This window comes from Phascolarctos cinereus, unplaced genomic scaffold, assembly GCF_003287225.1.
Source record: "Phascolarctos cinereus isolate Bilbo 61053 unplaced genomic scaffold, phaCin_HiC Scaffold_1;HRSCAF=81, whole genome shotgun sequence".
Lineage (NCBI taxonomy): Eukaryota > Metazoa > Chordata > Mammalia > Diprotodontia > Phascolarctidae > Phascolarctos > Phascolarctos cinereus.
The window spans coordinates 113766906-113787711 of NW_027555514.1; the positions used below are offsets into that span (position 1 = coordinate 113766906).

Genomic DNA, 20806 nt, shown 5'->3' on the forward strand with positions numbered 1-20806 from the left:
TAGATAGATAGAGGGCACAGGGTGAGTTGAAGATGAAGGGATCATATCTGGAGAATAAAATTAAGGGATGAGAGAGGATGATACTCGGAGAAGAAAGGGAGAGGCAGAATGGGGTAAATTATCTCACAAAAAAAAACAGAAAAGAAAAGTCTCTCACAGTGGAGGGGAAACAGGGGAAGGTGAGAGGGAATGAGGGAATCTTATTCTCATAGGATTTGGCTTAAGGAGAGAATAACATACACATTCAATTGGGTATGGAAATCTGTCTTACCCTACAGGAAAATAGGGGGAGAAGGGGACAAGAGAGCAGGGGGGGTGATAGAGAGGAGGGCAGATTGGGAAAGAGGGTAATCAGAAGCAAATACTTCTGAGGAGGGACAGGGTCAAAAGAAAGAATAGAATAAATGGGAGGGCATTATAGGATTAAGGGAAATAGAGTTAGTTTTTTACAACATGTCTACTAAGGAAGTGTTTTGCATAACTGCACATGTACAACCTATATCGAGTCTCTTGCCTTTTCAATGAGGGTGGGTGGGGAGGGAGGAAGGGAGAAAATTTGGAACTCAAAGTTTTAAAAACACTTGTTTTTAAAAAAAATGCTTTCACATGCAACTGGGAAATAAGAAATACAGGAAATGGGGTACAGAAGTCTATCCTGCTCTACAGGAAAATAGAAGGGGAAGGGGATAAGAGAAGGGAGGGGGGAGAGATAGAAGAGAAGGCAGACCAGGGGAAGGGGTATTCAGAATGCATGCCATCTTGGGGTGGGGGGAGGGGTGAGAAATTTGGAACTCAAAAACTTGTGGAAGTGAATATTGAAAACTAAAAATAAATAAATTTATATTTAAAAAATGAAAAAATTAAATTAAATTAAATTAAAATTAAAACAAAAAAAAGAATTCCTTCCATCAGTGAAATAATTTCTGGACTGCATATGTATTCATATACATATATGTTATTAAGGAGCTTTATAAATCTTAGGGCGCTATATAAATGTCAGAAATTATTACAAATGACCAACAGTAACTCCCTATCACCTTCTCATTGAACCCTACCTATCCAAATGGATTTCCCACTATTTGCCAATATGTGCTCTGCTCTAGCAAGGTCATTCTTATTACTGCCCATATTCTATAACTGGTTCCTTACATGTCACTCAATTTTCTGATTGTCTATACTACACAATTTTGCACTCTACTATCAACATGTGTCATGATATAGTGGAAAGACTTGGCATCAGAAGACCTGGGTTCCAGTCTTGGTTCTGCTACTTTCAGTGTGACTGTGAATGTCATAAGTCTGTGAGCTTCAGAGGTCTCCTCATCTATATTCTCTGCCTCACAGGATGGTTGTGTAGAAAGTACTTTTTAAAGTGCAGTACAATAAGTGCTCAGTAAGGATATGTCCTGGGCAACTAGGTCATGCAGTGGATAGAGAACCACCTCGAAGTTTGGAAGACTTGAATTCAAATCCAGCCTCAGACACTTACTAGCTGTATGACCCTAGGCAAGTCACTTCTCCCTGTTTGCCTCAGTTTCCTCATCTGTAAAATGAACTGGAGAAAGAAATGGAGAACCACTCCAATATTTTCATCAGGAAAACTCCAAATGGGGTCACAAAGAGTCAGAAACAATTGAAATGACTGAACAACAAGAATATGTCTAAACTGTCCAATCTTCTGGTTTCTGTCTTTGCAGCATCCCTCTTACAATTTCCCCTTCTCTGCACTCCTGTAGCCACCACTGCAATTCAGGCCTACATTGCTTCTCCTGTGGAGAAGCTATTGCAGTAACTTTTTATTGGTCTTCCTACCTCAGATTTCTACCCACACCAATCTTCCATCCAGATGCTGATTTTGTCCGTCATACCAGGTTCTTTGGGCTGTCTGGACCTAGGTTTGCTATGTATGAAACTACAATTAGGGAAATGAAGGAGAACTTTTTGGCTGGCTTTCAGAATTAAAGCAAAAAAGAATGAGAAACAATTAAAATAATACAATTATACCTGTTAGCAACCAATTAATATGGGCATGAGTCTTCCCAAGGAATGATCTCTAAATTTTCTGGCCAGTGGTAGGAGGATATCCTTGAGTTATTCTCTCAAGTGAGAATAAAAGGCAGTTTGATAGAAATGCTTATAGTTCCCCCCTTTGGCATTCTACATATGATTCCTAAATTACATTCCATAAGGGAAGGGAGAATAAAATTCCAATACACAAGAAGACCAATGTGGGCAAAGAGACCTTGATTATTAATACAGCTCTGTATAAATATGTGTATAACAAGATTCTGAACTTACTCTCCCAATCCATAGGAGTGCTAACAAGCTTGAATCCCCAGAATATGGCTGGTTACATCTCCCTCTTGGGGATCTAGGGGTACCCCTGAGGGATTGGGGCTGTTTGTCTAATGCTATCAGCTTGAGCCCTCATTCCAATGTGTTCCTTCCATATCAAACAGTTACTATATCAATATCATTGACAAGCAACTAACATTAAATAGCCTTAGGAAGTGATATTTATGGAAAAGATACAGCAAGGATAGACTAAAAACACATTCTTTTCAAACCAGGGTCCCTCTCCCACCTCAGGCCCTAGGAAGAATGGGTTTAGACCTAAAGTGATTACTGTGAACATTCAACCCCCCAAATTTTGTTTTTCAGACATGTCCATCGTGTCTGACTCTTCATGATACCATTTTGGGGTTTTCTTGGTAGGGATATTGGAGTGGTTTGCCATTTCCTTCTCCAGCTCATTTAACAGAGGAAGAAACTGAGGGAAGCAGGATTAAGTGACTTGCCCAGGATCACACAGCTAGTAAGCACCTGAGACTGGATTTGAACTCACAAAGATGAGTCTTCCTGATTTCCAGCCCAGTGCTCTTTGCACTATGGCGCCACTTAGCTTACTCCTAGGTAAAGCAAAGACACTGTACAAGTGATTCCATTACTGCAAGATATTATGACTGGGCTACCAGACTGATCCGCTGCTCCTTGGGGTCATATTTCATATGAGGCTGAGCTGCCAGATCCCTCAGGTATGGATTCTAGTTCCTGGACTTCTGGTGTCACTTCTGACTTTTTGAAGTTCACAAGGTCATAGTCTTGTCCATTCTATCTCCAATATTCCTTCACTTAAGAGCAATAAAACATGGACCAAAGGACAAAAGCCATAGCAGTCAGGCTTTCATAAGACACATTAGGGCAGCTAGCTGGTGCAGTGGATAGAGGGCTGGGCTCATCTTCCTGGGTTCAAATCTGGCCTCAGACACTAGCTGTGTGACCCTGAGCAAATTACTTAACCTTGTTTGCCTCAGTTTCCTCCTCTGTCAAATGAGCTGGAGGAGGAAATGGCAAACCATTTCTCCAGTATCTCTGCCAAGACAACCCCAAAATGGTGTCATGAAGAGTCAGACACAACTAAAAAATGACTGAACAACAAAATACATATATGTGTGTGTAATGTCATAAAAATCACAAACCAGACACTATGAAATGAATTGTGGTTGTGCCAATTTAGTTGTGGTTTAGTCCAGTTGTACCCTGTGCTTCTTTAGCCACCTGTGGAATATTGTAGTCTATTCTGGGCATAATAGATGTTACTCCAGAAGGAACACTGACAAACTAGAGTGTGTTCGGTGATGGTGAAGAGACTCAAAAAAAAAAAAACCAACATGTTATGTGAAGGTCAGTTGAAGGAACTTGGGATTTTTATGCTAGAAAAAAAAGAAAATATAGTGTGGACCTGATAGCTATATTCAGTTATTTGAAGGACTGCCATTTTTAAAGGGGCTTATCCTTTTGGCTCCAAATCTAAGACTAAAAGAAATTTAGGGTCAAAAAGGGAAAATGTTCCAAATATTTTGAATAATTAGAGCTGTCCAGAAATGAAATGGGAGGTCTAGGGTGGGTAATCAGTTTCCTGCCATAAGATTTTCTTTCTTTTGTTTTCCACACAGGATCTGGCATAGGTGGTCAGTCAAGATTTAACTGAATTTCTGAAGAGCATCAAGCATGTAGAGATATTCTCCTCTGGACCCTTACCCCCTCACACACACCCACATTCAAGTTTTCCTGATTCTGGACTCAGAACTCTATCCACCATCCCACCTACTTCCCCTAGGAAGGTATAAAGGGACGAAGATTTATAGAGGGAATAGAGTGAATTGTCTTAACTTTACACAGAGGAAACTGAGTCAGAGAAGGAAAATGACTTGGGTTAGTGGCAAAGGAGGGGCTAGAGGTCAGATGCCATCCCTTGTCTTGTGGCACAAGGAGCAAATCATTATTTGGAATCTGGGATAGAGATTACTCACCCATCACATACCCCACTCATGCTGCCACGGCTTGTCTTCCTCTCCATATATCTTGGTTGCCTCCCAACCCTACTTCATTTTAGCTCCCAGAACAGCCCTGTCGATATTCTAATTAGCCAAAGCGAATATAAGATCCAAGAGAGTGCTGTCCAAAGAGCTAAATTTGAAGATAATTTCTACCCTAGACAGTTTCCTGGAATCTAGTAATTGCTAGGGACTAGTCTTAGAAATTTGAAGGCATAAAAAGCTTTGAGTGCAGATCAGAAGGGAAATCTTTTGCTAAAGCTCTTTTAATTTCTTTTTATGAATAAAAAAATCACAGAAAGCCATATTTCTTTTCCATTTTCACATTTTTCTGTGAACTTTTGTATCTAAATATATCAGACAGGACTACTTTATGAGTAAATCATATTACAGCTAGATCTTGATCAGTGCAAAGAATGAGTCCCATAAAGTGGTCATGTGTATTTGAACTCACATGTATTTGAAATTATAATTATGAAAAATATAGTAACTAGTTCCAGTACAATGGAAATAGGCAGTGAAAATTCAAATAATGTGACCACTTCACAGGATTTTTTATTTGTATTCATTTGACTTAGCTGTATGACTAATGCATTTTATATTCTTAAACTAATTATTACTAAACTAATAATTAATTATTTTAGGAATGTGAAGGATACTATATAATAAAATTATTGCATATATTTTAATGTCCTCCCTCCCAAATTTCTAATTTTATCCCTGAAAAAAAAAGTTTTTTGTAAATGATTGTGACATTTCAAAAACATGTCTCAAGACTGTAGGAAGCTATTTTGGATATGATGGACTGAGTGGGTGTTGGACCCTTTGTGGGATGGTTTGAAAGATATCACTTGATCAAGGAAGAGTGAGGTCTTTCTGAAGACCACATTCTACCTGGAAATCTACCCCAAGGGAGGTAGAGTGCTGATGGAGTCAGGGTGTCCAATATCAGAGATCCAAGCAGAGGAAACAGGGACCAGAGCCAAGAAATCAAGACCCAAAGAAGTCTGTCACATTGACCCAGAACATAACCAGAATCTAGGGTTCTAGAGATCATTCTACATTGTTTTCAAATGCCTTTATAAATTCCCCACTCTTGTGCCACAGGACCCAGACAGTCCTAAATAGGACTTACCAACTCTAGAATTTTGCTGTCATGGATTGGGCCATGTGGTCCTGCCATTTTCACAAATTTCCTTCTTGTTGTCTCCTTTATTACCTTTAAAATGTCCAAGTACACCGACGGTCAACATCCCATGTTAACACCTTCCCTTCCCTCTGTGTCCTCCCCTCCCATGCTATCCAAGTCTTAGTACTCAGCTGTGAAGCATCATTAGGGCAGGAGAGGAAGGGCTGTGGTTGATTTTAGCCACTTCCTCTACATAAAAAAAAAAAGATCATGCAAAGAAAATACTGAACAAGTTCAGCCATCACTTTGGCAGCCACTGTTTTCTGTGCCTGTTTATTATTTCCGCTTCTGCTCAGGTGCTGCCTCACTTTGACTCGTCTCCCTTCAAAATGAACTGTGCTTAACTTTCATAATTGGCTCTTGCTCTCTTGTTCCATAATAGTCTGCTTGATTATCTCTCCAATAGTCTATGTCTGAGACACCAGTATGTACTATTCTCCTAGGGTGGGATCTGGGTCACAGGTAATGGAATCAAAGGGGGTCCATAATGCTGATTGAAACCTCTCAGGTTCAAGGAGTGATGGAAGGAACCACCAAAAAGATCTTTCATGAGAGGAAACAAGGAATTCATTTGAATATAAGAGCCTACAGATGCATGTCCTGGGAGAACATTTCTGCGGGGTTTTCTTTCCCCTTCTCAGCACAAGAACCAATGGGAATGCTTCACCACGATAAGCTGGTACACTAGGCCCGTACCCTGTGCGCATCTGTGTGTAATAGGGCACGTTCTAGTGCATTGTCTAATGTTCTCATATAGTGTCATCTGCCCTTCTGGCCTCCTGAGGTGATGTGGATGGTGAATAGATCGGAATGACATCTCTGATGATGCATGGAACTTTGAACGAGAAAAGACAGAGAGTGAGGGACCCTGGAAGTTGGGGGAGATGGCCCAATGCAGCCAACCATGCTGGTCCCACAGCTGCTGTCTTCAGGATGCCATTGGCCCTAGGAGCCTTTACACAGCGGCCCTTCCAGTGAAAGGGAAAAGGAGAGTTGCAGAGTTGGACAGGTGCGTGAGCCAGACAGTTGTTCAGTAAAATGACCGACCCTTTGACCCTGGAGCCAGCTTCCTGTTCTCCCATTCCCTCACACATCTACAGCCATGAGGATCACTAAAAGATTCCACAGGACTCTCTAATCTCAATGCAGACAACCCATCGTGAGATACAACAAGCTGTGTTATGTTCCTGTTTTACTGGGAGTTGGTAAGTCTTTTAAAGGACCCTGACTTTTGGTTTGGCTCTACTCAGACCCTGAACTGAGAGGCTAAAGAGGGAGGAATGGGGACTGCAACTTGAGATGAAGAGGAGGGACAGTTGTTTTCCTTGTGAAGGAAGAGGATGCTGAGCAAATATATCTATTTGTTTACTAGCTGTGTCATTCTGTGTTTCCATTCATAAAGCTTGACTTATGTCAGCTATATAAATATATATGCACACACACACACACACACATACACATATTCTTAATGAAAGTGAAATAAAAGCTACCCATCATCTCAAGTTATTTCCCTGTTAACTAATTTTACGAATCTACATGTTAAGCAAATATTTTTAAAATCACAAAAGTAAAAAAATCTAAAAAGGGTTAAACACTTAGGTTTTTAGTATTAGTTCTATAGCAACTTTGTCAATAGTAAGTAATTATTTTATTGCATCTTTACTTATATATTTGTTATTGTTATTAAGTTATATTATTATCATTTAAGTTTTCAATTAATAATAATCATGCCTCGGATAAACCTCACTGGCTACAATACTGCCACTGTACGAAGCTATCTACATCATTTAAAAGTAAATAAAACAGGAGAGGAAAGGGAGGGAGAAAAATTTGGAACTCAAGATCTTGTAAAAACAAATGCTAAAATTGTTTGACATGTAACTGGGGGAAAAATAAAATACTATAACAAAAAGAAACAAATAAAACAAGTGTAGCAAAAATAACAAAAACAAAAAAACAGGTAACCATAAATAATGGAATGGGAACTATTTCTGCCCTTCTCCAGAGTAAATTAACTGATTAAAAGCTGTCTTAAGGAACACTTTTACAACTGCAACCATAAAGATGTGTACGTTGAGACAATATCATCTCCAGATACACATGGTATGACACTTAGTATATATGAGAGATTGGTTTCTACCACAGCCCTGAGTGCTCCATCCCTGAAGAACCCACAATAACTATGCCTCTGGCTGGAAGCAAGTATCCCTCCCTCAACTCAACCATTGACAATTGATAATTAATTGATAATTAGGCAGTTTTCTTGGATTAGACATGGAAGCTGTTTTAACAGTGGTCCCCTGTTCATTACAATGAGCCAAGTACTATGCTAAATGTGGATAAAAATCCTATAGTGCAGTATTGACCATCTCAGATGAAAACAGACAACTTCACAACTGTTAACTGGTTCTCCTTCCCTAATATTAAACATAAAAACCACATAGAAAACATAGAAATCTAAATAGGAGTAACATAAACCTGTCATAAATCATAAACAAGAACTATGTGTGGGTCAGAGTGGAAAAAAAATGATCTGCTGTATAAACTTTATTTTCTCTGGGTATTAGTAATCAATTTGTTAATTAGGTTAGTAAATAATCAATAAACTGATGGTCAGTGTTCTCTGTAACCAAAGACAACAGCATGAAGATCCCTGAATGCTTTGGAAAAGGGGTTGCCCCTGACAGGTGAAAATCATCCCTACTTGGTTAATGCTTAATGGATGGGTAGAATGTGTAAATTTTAGAATGAGGTAGACAAAAGAAAAAGAATGAGGTAGGCAAAAGCTAGAAGTCTGGTTAATTGTCAACTCTTTCTTCTTCTTCAGTTCCATCTCCTTAGGTTGTTCAAAGTTCACAATGTAAAGTTGTCTCTTAGGAACTGCATTATTAATTAGTACACTCTCTTGGTGTGATTCTTCACTTAATATATTAAGTCCAGCAATGGCTTCATCAAAAACTGGCTTTATTTTGTTTCCTCTTTCTGGTGGTTCCTCCTATTGGTTCTAATTTTTACTTACAACATCACCAACGTGAAAATATGTTTAATAGGAATGTGTATGTATAGCCTACCTCAGATTGTGCGCCGTCTTGGGGAGGATGGTGGGGAGAAAGGGGGAAAAAATTTTTGAACTCAAAAGCATATGGAAGTGGTTATTGATAAATCAAAATAAATTAATAAAAAAATTTAAAAAATTTAAAAAACTGGCTTTGCAAGGGAATAAGTTTTCTCTGGAGAGTTCAGGATCTCATAATAAAACAGAAATTCAGAGCCAGACCCAGTCTTAGAGGATACAGTGACTGCATCTCCTTTCTGTTGATGTTAAATTCTTCTTGATATGCTTGTTGTGATTGGCTCCCCCTTCCTTTCATGTCATCATCACCAGCAGCAAACTCTACCAAATAATGGTAGGAGTCTCCTTTCATTTTCAAATAGAAAATGTTGCTTTCTGTTTGTGAAGCATTAGGAATCAAAAACTTCTCCAATAGAGACAATACACCATTGCAGATATCTCTTAGTTCTGTCTGTTTTCTCTCTGTATTCTTGGGCCATCTGTTGTTTTTTTCTCAGCACTTCCCGTCTTTTGCCCAAATTTGAAACAACCTTCCAAAATGACTGCTGGGTTCTTACGATATTTTTGTAAGCAACAGAGAGAAAATTTCTATCTTCCTTGTATAATTCAGCTCCTTACTCTGTTACAGACTTCATGCAGGGTGCCATGTCATCATATCTCTCAGGGTGCTCAGTTAATTTGGCCTTCTGCACCAGCTCATTTTTAACTGTAATGGAGTATTTTGTGCCTGCAGTGGAGGGGGTAGATGAATTGAGTTTTAGTTATCTCTGAGCATCAACAGTGACTTACTATGATATTAGCTAACCTAAATAAATAGTTTGCTCTACTATGACTTTGTCTAGGGATGAATGACTAAGAGAATAAAATCTTATAAAGGAAAGACCATGGCCAGTAGGGGTGGGGAGAAAGGGAAGAGCTATATGACATGACGTGTTATGATTGGCATATATTCCTGAATAAGAGCCTGGAACTTGATAGTAAAGTGGATCCCTGAGTAATTGACAGCTACCTGCCCCAGGATCTTGACCATCACATGACATTGCCATTTTAGAAGACCAGGTAGATAAAATGAGGAGCTGGAAGTGTTAGAAATGGGAGATAGTGCCTGAAGCCAAAGCAGACTTCAAACCAGGAATCACAAATTTGACCAACAAGGCAGGAAAATATTGGTGAGGCTCAGGGTTCTAGCTACAAGATTCAGTGCTAGGCAAAACAACAAATGGTCTAAATTTTTCACACTATCTGGTCTTAAAGGTTCATGCAAATTTTAAGTCCGGTCATTGTTTACTGAACCTGCCTTCCAGCCTCACTAAGACTCTTATTAACTGGAGAGTTTCCACCACAACCACTGCATATACTAGCTTCCAAGAATCTATGTGGTAAGTAAACTATTCTTCCCCTTGAGCTTGGGGGGAATACCTCTAGACTTGGTGAGACATATTAATGAAAGCCCTCCACAAAACTCCAGACAGTTCTTAAGTTTCCTTGGGTCATGGATCTTTTCAGCAATCTGGTGGAGACTATGGGTGCTTCCAAAAAAAAGTCTTTAAATGCAAAAATTAAAATATGTAAAATTACGAAGGAAATCAATTTCACTGAAATGTAACTATCAAATTTTTTAAGTTAATAAATTTATCGTTAAGAATCTCTATTTTTAGGGCATAAAGGTTGTAGTAGATTGACTCCTAGTTCCCTTCCCTGGTCTGTATTCTTCCCATGTCACCAAGGACCTGTATTAGCGAGAGTTCAGAGTTTTCTTTAGTGAGAGTTCTCCCTGTCCTTCTGCCAGAACTGGACAAAGGCATATATACATATACATATATATATGTATATATATATTCTGCATACAGATCTGGGTCATTGTGTACATGGTGGAAGATTGGACAAGTGTAATACAGAGGAATGTATATGAATAGGGAAGTTTTAGCTACTAAGCTACCAGTCTTGCTATTAAAATAACTGGGAAGATTTCTACCACTCAATCAACCGCTTTTTGATATCTCATACCTAGATTATTTCAATAGTCTGCTGATTGGTTTCTCTGCCACAAATCTTTCCTCACTCCAGTCCATCCTCCACCCCATATCACCGCACTACTCAATAAACTCCAGGGGCTCCCTATTACCTCCGGGATGAAACAGAAAATCCTCTTTTTGGCACTCAAAACCGTTCATAACTCTGAGTCTTCTTATACCCCACTACTCTTTGTTCTAATGATACTGTTTGCTATTCCTCCAACAAAAGCTATCACCCAATTTCAGGCATTTTCACTGGATGCCATTGGTCCTCTGCAAAAATGAAGGGCAATAACAATTTCCCCCACATCTGGAATGCACTCTCCCTATGAACCAGATCATCCTATCATACTCAACTCAACCCCAAGCCTTCTATGTATGTATGTTCTTTCAAACTACCCAAGTAATGACAACATTCTCAAGAGCTACAGATGTTTTCCCACATAAAAAGTAAACTGTTTGACATTATTAAATTATTAATCCCTTATAATTGGTTTTAAATGTTTACCTTCTTATGGTTCTTCTGAATCATTTTCATCACAAATACCTGAAAGTCCTTTAATTCATTAAATATCTTGTTTTTTTGATGCAGGATTATACTCAACTTTGCTAGGTCAGTTATTCTCGGTTGCAAACCAACCCTTTGCTCATTGGAATATAATGTTCCATGCCTTGTGACCTTGTAATGTAGAAGCTGCTAAATCTTATATTAACCTGACTGTAGCTCCACAGTATTAAAATTGCTTTTTTAAGTTGCTTATAGTACTTTCTCCTTGACCTGAGAGCTTTGCAACTTGGCTATAATGTTTTTGTGCGTTTTCATTTTGGGGTCTCTTTCAGGTGGTGATGGGTGGATTTTTCAATTTCTATTTTACTCTCATGTTCTAAAACTTCAGGGAATTTTTCCTTAATAATTTCTTGAAGTATGGTATCTAGACTATTTTTTAGTCATAACTTTCAAGTACAATTCTTATATTGTCTCTCCTTAATCTGTCCTCCAGAGCAGTTGTTTTTCTGAAGAGCCATTTCACATTCTCTTCTATTTATTCATTCTTTTGATTTTGTTTTATTATTTCTTGGTGTCTTATGATATTATTAGCTTCCTCTTGCCCAATTCTAATTTTTAAGGAGTTATTTTATTCCATAAATTTTTAGATCTCTTTATCCAATTGGTTGACTTTCTTTTCATAATTTTCTTGATTTTCTTGGATTGATCTTATTTTCTCCTAATTTTTCCTCAACCTTTCTTATTCGATTTTCAAAATCTTTTTTAAACTCTTCCAAGAACTTTTTGGGGCTTGTAACTGTCTGACATTTTTCATTAAAGTAGAAGTATCTGTTTAACTTCACTGCCTTCTGAGTTTGAACCTAGATCTTCTCTATTACCATGATAGAGTCAGGCTCTAGTCCTGAGGTGTGGGGAATAGTGCCCTAGGCTTCAGGTTTTTCATGCTGTTGTTTTCTGAACTCTATCCAGAGGCCTGACCTCAGGTATTTCTCTCTGTTCCTGAGCCTCAGCCAGGACCCTCAGCGGTACTATCACCGCACGCACTCTTGCTCTCTTTGTTTCCTCCTGCAGTTGCAAACTCCAGCTCAGTCTTTTGCCCTAGAACCCAAACCAGGGACTCTATTCTCCTGAGAGTGCCTACAGCCAGCCATCAGAGCCCTGCCCTCTGTGACCACACTCACTGGCTTGTGTTTGCTCCTCCTCCCCTACAACCTGGGACCGTGGTCTGGTCAATGCAGAGGGCCCTGGAATCTTCCCTTGATCAACCATCCAATCTCCACTCTCTGTGAGGCAAAAGTGCCTGAATCTGAGGCTGCTGCCCACACAGCTGTCCCTAGAGCCTATTGTTTGTTAATTCAGTGGTATCTGCCTGGAACTATATGCATTTCAGTCAGGCCAGACCATCACCCAGGGAGGTCACTTCTTTCCTAATATCTTCCCAAAGTAGTCTTAGGTGGACAATGCTTTACTCTGACTTGTAATTATTCCTGCCACTCAAAGTTCACTTTGAGGCATTATTTTAAATTGTAGGGGAATTTGGGAGAGCTGGATAATTTCCTGCCTTATTCTTCCGTCTTCCCAGAATCCTCTCCTGACTACTACCACTCTCTATCTAAATGTGTGAATGTGCAGTGACCTTATACATCATTAGGAAAAATTTAAACTGGCTCTGGGTGTCTCCTCCCCACTCTTTTTTCTCCACACTTTCTCTCTAATCTCATCAGCTTTGATGACTTCTTCTTCTTCTTCTTCTTCTTCTTCTTCTTCTTCTTCTTCTTCTTCTCTTCCTCCTCCTCCTCCTCCTCCATCTTCTTCTTCTCTTTCTCCTCCTCCTCCTCTTGCTCTTCTTCCTCCTCTGCCTCCTTCTTTTTGTCCTCCTCTTTCTCCTCCTCCTATTCCTCACTGATGACTCCCAGATCTACATATCTAGTCCTAGTCTTTCTCCTGAGCTCTAGTTCAACATCCCCAATTGCCCATTGAATATTTTAAACTAGTTCTCAAAATCAACATGATCCTCCCTTTCTCTGAGGTTAGCTGTTTTGGTCTATGGTACCACCATCTTTCCAGATAATTCAGAAGTATAGGCTTGAGACCTCACTATTAGCCTTGACTTTTCACTTTCCTTCACACAGCACAGCCAGTCATTTGCCAAATCCTGTTCCTACCTCCACAATGCCTTTTACATCAGTATACATTTCTGTACTCACACTACTACCACTCTAGTTTCCTCTTATCACTTCTCACTTGGACTATTGCAATAGCCTCCTAATTGGTAGCCTAGGCACCAGTCCATCCTGCAAAAAGCTGCCATATGGATGTTCCTGAAGTATAGATTTGACTATATCACTCCCTTGCTCAAAAATCTCCGGGTCCTAATTAGTGTGAATAACACATCCCCTGAAGTAGTCAACCAACCAATCAATAAACATTTATTAAGTACCTTCTATGTGCCAGGCACTGTGCTAAGTGCTGGGGATGCAAAAAGAGGCAAAAGATAGTCCCTGCCCTCAAGGAGCTTACAATCTAACGGGGGAGACAACATGTAAGCAAATATATATAAAGCAAACTATATTTTACAGGATAAATAGGAAAAAACTAACAGAAGGAAAGCACTAAAATTAAGAGGGATTAGAGAAAGCTTCCTGAAGAAGGTGGGATTTCATCTGAGATTTAACAGAAGCCAGGGAAATCAGTAGTCAGAGTGAAGGAGGAAGAGTGGCAGACAGCCAGAGAAAATATCTGGAACCACGACACAAAGATGGAATGTCTTGTTTATGGAACAGCAAGGAGACCCATGTCATTGGATCAAAGAATTCATGTGAAGGAGTAAGGTATAAGAAAGCTTGAAAGGTATGAGGGGGTGAAGTTATGAAGGGCTTTGAATGCCAAACTGAACATTTTGTACTTGATCTTGGAGATAATAAGGAGCCAGTGGAGTTTCTTGAGTGAGGGTGGTGGGGAGTGACATAATCAGATATGCACTTTAGAAGTTTCACTTTAGTGACTGAAAGAAGGATGGATTAGAGTGGTAAGCGACTTGAGGCAAGCAGACCCACCAGCAGGTTATTGCAATAATCCAGATGTGAGGTGAGGAGTACCTGTACTAGAGTGGTAGCAGGGTCAGAGTAGAGAAGGGGCTCACAGCAGAGTGGATTTGGTGGGGAGTAAGCAGCCGTGAGAAGTCCAAGGTGTCTCCTAGGTTGCAAGCCTGAAGGACTGGAAGGATGGTGCTATCCTTAACACCAGGCCTACACAACATACAGCCCGTGGGCCGCTTTCAGCCCTCCAAAGGATTTTGGGTGGCTTGCAAAAAATGTAGAGGATGTAAAAAAAATCAAAGAATACAACAAGTACTTTGTTCATGTCCTACTTAACCCAGCCTTCCATGTAAGTTGGCTGGTGGGTTGCCACTGCACGCTGCCTTTTGTTTGTCACGTGACCCATGGCAACCAACCATCATCAGCCTATCTCTAGTCTGAGAGGAGCAATTTCATGATAAATAAAAATCTTAAGAAATAGGTATAATTAATTGATATTAATTGAAATTTCCCTTTTTTAAAACATAGTTTGTTTACAAAATAGTTTTATCATTAATTATACCTTTACTTGGAAAATGAGCCGCTAACAACCCATCCACAGACCAAAGAAGTTTAGCCTATTTTAATTTTGGCCCCTACCTACTGCCAAGTTGTGCAGGTCTGCTCTACAATAATAGGGAAGGTGTCGGGGGAAGGGTGAAAAATAACGAGTTCTGTACTATTGTTCTATAAGAAATGATGAACAGGCTGACTTCAGAAAAACCTGGGAAGACTTATATGCTCTGATGCTGAGTGAAGTGAGCAGAACCCAGAGGACTTTGTATACAATAGCAGCCACATTATGCAATGACTAAGAATGTTAAACTGAACCCTTCTCAGCATTACGAGGATCTCCGACATCTCCAGAGGCCTCGGGATGGAAAATGCTGTCCACATCCAAAGAAAGAACTATGGAAGTCGAATCACTCTCACTTATTTTTACTTTAAGTTGAATTTTGTTTCATCTTTCTGATGGTTCCTCCTATTGGTTTTAATTTTTACTTACAACTTCACTAATGTGAAAATATGTTTAATGGGTATGTAAATGTAAAGCCTATGTCAGATTGTGCGCCATCTTGGGGAGGGGGGGGAGAAAAGGGGAGAAAAAATTTTCAACTCAGAAGCATGTGGAAAAAAAAATTTAAAAAATAAAATAAAATAAAATAAAATAATAACGAGTTCTGTTTTGGACGTATTGAGTTGAAGGTGTCATCCATTTTGAGATGTTTGAGAGGCAATTTGGAGATGTGAGGTTGGAGGCCAACAGAGAGTTTGGAGCAGGATAGGCAGATCCTGAGAATCAGCAGTGTTGAGATGGTATTTACATCCTTGGAAGCTGATGAGATCAGCAAGAGGAGCAGTGCAGAGGCAGAAGAGAAGAAGGCTCAGGACAGAACCCTGTGGGACACCTATGGTTGGAGGGCAAGATCTAGAAGAGAATCCAGAAAAAAGATACAGAGGAAGATTGGTTAGATGGGTAGAACCAGGGTGAATTGACAAACAGGGCCAAAGGCTTCACAGGCTGCTGAGAGGTCAAGGAGAATGAAGATTGGAAAAAGGCTCTTGGATCTAGTAACTAAGAGATCCTTAGTAACTTCGGAGAGAGCAGTTTCAGTGTAAGAATTGGTTGGAAGCCAGATTGTAAGGGGTTAAGAAGAGAGTGAGAGGAGAGAAAGAGGAGACACCTATTGTAGACAACCTTTTCAAGGGGTTTATCGGCAAAGGGCAGAAGAGATGTAGGATGTGGTTACATATCTCTTTAAGAAATATGGGATACAATCACATGCATTTGAATGTGCACTATTTGAGGTTATAATATGGTTCTAACCCAAAGGAAACATGTAGTGCAAATTTTAATAATGTAGTTACTTCAGGGGGAATTCATTATTTGCACTAATTGGACCTGGCTGTTCAGACTCATATTGGTTTCTAAAACTTGTCACAGTCTGGTTCCAGTATGCCTTTCCAGGTTATTGCACCCACCCCACACACTCCTTCCTAGCCTAACTGGACTGTTTGCTGGTTTACTGACATGATGCCATTTGTGTGTGCCTGACTCAGCCCAGTCTCTGGGTAGTTTCAGTCCAAAACTGGAAGGAAATGAGAAACTCATAATCTAAGAGTTGACAAAAGGTTTACTTAGCCATAGCAAGGGAAGGCTATTCAGTGCAGAGAAAGGATATCTGTCCAGAATATAGCCTTGATCCAGCTAAATGTGCTCTCCTGTGGAGGTATTGGTCATTCTGCTATTACATGATTAGAGGTCTGAGGGAGAACTCTACCTGCTCATGTCTTGGCAGTTTTGTACCCAAGTAACCAGTAAGCCATACCAATAGCCCAGCCTTAGTGTCCTGAGTCAATTAAATACTGAGGATGGTGTCCTTTTAAGACATGCCTTAAATATTAGCCTTACTTAAGGGGAGAGGGGCTTAGGATAGTGTTCCTACCGTGCTGTATCACTGGGTGTTAGTCTGTTTTTTGTTTTGTTGGGTTTTTTGTGTGTGGTTGTTGTTGTTGTTTTTTGGTTGAGGCAGTCGGGGTTAAGTGACTTGCCCAGGGTCACACAGCTAGTAAGTGTCAAGTGTCTGAGGTCATATTTGAACTCAGGTCCTCCTGACTCCAAAGCCAGAGCTCTATCCACTGCGCCATCTACCTGTCCCTTGGTGGTAGTCTTAACTCGCTTAGTGTGGACATCTCCTTAATTTGCCAACAGGTTTAAGGTCTGCTGGTTACCCTCAACCTGGTTTAGCCCATCTGCCAAGATGGTTTACCAGGGTGTAGCCACTGAGCCTGCTACAGCTTCTTAGAGCTGCAGGTGAGAATTGGGTGTGAAGTAGAAACCAAAGGTAGATGAGCAGCCCTGAAAAGGGCTAGGTGAGTCTTCACACCAGAGGTACTAGTCCTCCCTGAACACTTTGGGGTATAGTCCTAGTATAAATATTGGCGGGTCAAAGGATACGTGTAGTTTAATAGCTTTGGGGGCATAGTTTCAAATTGTTTTCTAGAATGGGTGGGCCAGTTCACAGCTCCTTGGTGAAGCTATTTTGTATAGAATTTTAGAGTTGGAAGGGACATTAGCTATCTATGACCCATTAAAAAAAAACCAGAATCTCTACTGTGCCATTCCAAACATAGCCCTCCAGTCGATGCTTGAAGATCTCTCAGGGGACCTTCCTCTTGGGTCATCCCCAGCTCTGGAGGCAGCCCATTCCACTTTGGGATAATTCTAATTGTGAGGAAATGGTTTTCTGATGGGAAGACTTCCCCCAGCAGCATGGGCAGATGAGAACAATTTGTTCCAACAATTTGTTGACCGTGAAGGTGACTGAAGCAGGTGCTGTGGAGCGCTTAGAGCTTGGTCAGACGTGGAAGACACCAAGGGCAACCGCTGCATCCTGGGCCATTGCCAGTCATTTTGACTTTTGTCCTGCCACTGGATTTTGATGACTCCAGAAGAGAGACACTGGTGACTTTGCCCAATTCTGCCTCACTTAAATATCCAATTCATGCTCAAGTCAAGACATAATGTCATTGGTCCTCTTCAAAAAATGAAGGACAAACAACAACAGCAAAGACAGCTAGGGATTTCAAGACTCAAAATTGAGATCTCAAAGCACTCCAGGCATGGAGCTGTGCAAAAGCATGGAGATGGCAGGTGGGACATTGTGTCTAGGGAGTAGCAAGTCGGACCATTTGACCAGAATATAGAATGCATGAGAGTGTCAGCCTGGAAAAATATACTATATTGGAGCCAGATTATAAAGGATTTGAAAGGCCAAATTGAAAAGTCTGTAAAGTTTCTTGGTCAAAGGGGTGATTTGGTCAAGTATATCAATTTGACAGTTGTGTGGAAGATAAATTACAGAGAAGAGAGACTGGAGACAGAGAGATCAATGAGGAGGCTATTGTAGTATTACTGGTAAGAGGTAATGAGGTCTTCATCAGGGTTTTGACTGAGTGAATGGGAAGAAGGGGATAGATATGAGAGCTATTATAGAGATAAAATCAGTAAGACTTGGAAACAGATTGGAGAAAAAGGTGTGAAGGGTGGCATTAGGGTTGAGAATGATTCTGAAGCTCTAAACTTATGTGGCTGGAAGTTTGCCTGTTCCCTCCAAAGAAAGGGAAGTTAGAAAGAGGGGTTGTTTTAGGGTGGAATGTAATGAGCTCCAACTTGGATATGTTGGCTGTAAGCTGCCTTTTGGATTTGCAGGTGTCTTTTGGAAAGTTGGGAATGCAGAATATGTGTTGAGAAAAGAGATAAAGGCTGGTTATGTAGACCTAGAGATGATCATGGGACCTGTGAAAGCTGACGAGCTCAATAAGAGAGAAGGTGCAGAGAAAGAAAAGAAGGCCCAGCATGGGCTACATGGGACACGGATGGAGATCCAGCAAAGGAGACCAAAGAATAGTCAAGCAATAGGAACAGAACCAAGAGAGGAGTGTCATGAAAATCCGGGTAGGAGACAATATGCAAGAGGAGCAGAAAGTCAACAGTATCAAATGCTGCAGAGAGAACTTCTTTTAAAAAAAAGCCATCAGATTTAGCAATTAAGAAATTCGAGAGAGCAATTTTAGTCCAATGGTGAGATTGAAAGCCACACTGCAAAGGAGCAGGAAGGGGAGGAAGTGGAACCAATGAACAGATGCCTGTTTGCTAGAAGTTTGGCTATGAGAAAGATGAGAGAAAGAGTATGATAGAATAAAATGAGTGATGTGGGATTATCAGGGTATGTTTGTAGACAATAGGGGAAAAGTCAAAGGATAAAAAGAGTTGGAAAATTAGAGAAAGGAGGGTCAACAGAGGTAGAAGTACCTGACAGGAAGAACCCACTTGGGGTGAGATCTGTCTTCATGATGAAGAGTTTTTGGAAATATGGTAATATCACAGAGGCTCTGATAAGTCAGTCAGTGACAAGTTAAGTGCTTACTTTGTGCCCGGCACTGTCCTAAGCAACAATGATGCAAGAGATGATTCCTGCCCTCAAGGAGTTCACAATGTAATGGAGGAAATAACATGCAAACAATCATATACAAACAGGCTATATACAGCATAAACAGGAATAATCATCAATCATCAATTAGAATCATGACAGATTGGTAATGGTGTCTTGTAGGAGGTGGGATTTTAGGTGGGACTCGACAGAAGCCAGGGAAGCCAAGAGGTAAAGATGAGGACAGACAACTTTTCATGCATCAGAAACATATAGTGAAAATGCCCTGAGCAGAAAGATGGAGTGTCTTGTTCAAACAATAACAAGATGGCCAGTGTCACAGGATCAAAGAGGACATGAGTGTGGGAGGAAAGGGCATGAGGTATAGGAGGACTAGAAAGGCAGAGGTGGGGTGCTAGGCTATGAAGGGCTTGGAACACAAACAGACGGTTTCATATTTGATCTCGGAGGTAACCAAGAGCCATAGGAGTTTATTGAATTGGTGGTGATGTTGTCAGACTAGCACTTCAGGAAAATCTTTCTTAATTTCCTGAAAGCATTTTCAGCAGCAGTGGTCCATATGAACCAAACGGACTTGGGAGTCAGATGACCTGACTGAAATCGCAAGCTGTGTGACTTTAGGCAAAGTATTTACCTTCTCTGGGCCTCAGTTTCCTGATCTACAAAATGGGAGGGTTGGATGATGGCTTCACTACAGTCCCTCCTAGCTCTGATTTTCTGTGAGATTTCTTTAAGTCTCTGAGTGTCAAAGAAGTTGGTTCAGTCAGTCATCAAGCATTTATTAAGCACCTTCTTTGCTCTAGGCACTAAGCCAAGACCTGAAGATTGAAAGAAAGGCAGAAGATAGACCTTGCCCTCAAATCGCTCAAAGTCTAATGGGGGAAACAACATGAAAACAGCCATTTACTACAATCCCCCCCAATAGGATAAATTGGAGATAAATAACAGTAGGAAGATACTAGCAATATAGGGGATAAGGGAAAACAAGGAGAAACACATGGGATAAAGTGATGGAAATAGCCCAGATATTTCAGAAGTTGATGGCTATTACTTACGCCAATTACTCCTCGCTGTACCTCCACCTTTCAAAGGTTTATTCATCCTAGACTCCACCCTCCCCAACACACAGACCACAGCCTATTAATACATCATGTGTCCCAAAAGCTATAGTTTCTCTTGCTAAAATTTACATTTCTCCAACTTTGAGAATAGTTAGTCCTGACACAGATAGTGAAGGTCAGTAATACTTTAATTTTTTTTCCTATTCTGAAATATTATTCTGAACACCCCCCAAAGTAGAACCACAAAATAGGATTGTATGTAAAACTATAAACCTCTCTTAGTATGACTTGCCTTAAGTATATGACAAAATAACATATTACTTTCAAAGCTGTCCTGCTTATTGAAGGACAGTACTGACCAAGACAGCATGCTATCTGGAGTCCCAAGAATAAATTAGAATTTCACAAAAATACACTCAGCCTCTGATGCAGCAAGTCCTGAATAAATGAGCTCATGCAACACCATAAAAAGTATTTATTTTTATTTATATTGATTTGTTTTTATTATAATATAATATATTTATTTAATATATGATTATATTTCTTTATTATTTATTCCTGACCTGCTCCTTAAACTGACCCCAAAAACTC

At 40.1% G+C, this 20806-nt stretch overlaps 1 non-coding gene across 1 annotated transcript; it reads right to left on the minus strand.

Annotated features, from left to right (window-relative positions):
* Positions 1-7220: 7220 nt before the first annotated feature.
* LOC144455229 (U4 spliceosomal RNA) lies at positions 7221-7302 on the minus strand. The gene has a single exon (XR_013483944.1). It is a non-coding gene; the product is annotated as a U4 spliceosomal RNA (small nuclear RNA).
* Positions 7303-20806: the final 13504 nt, after the last annotated feature.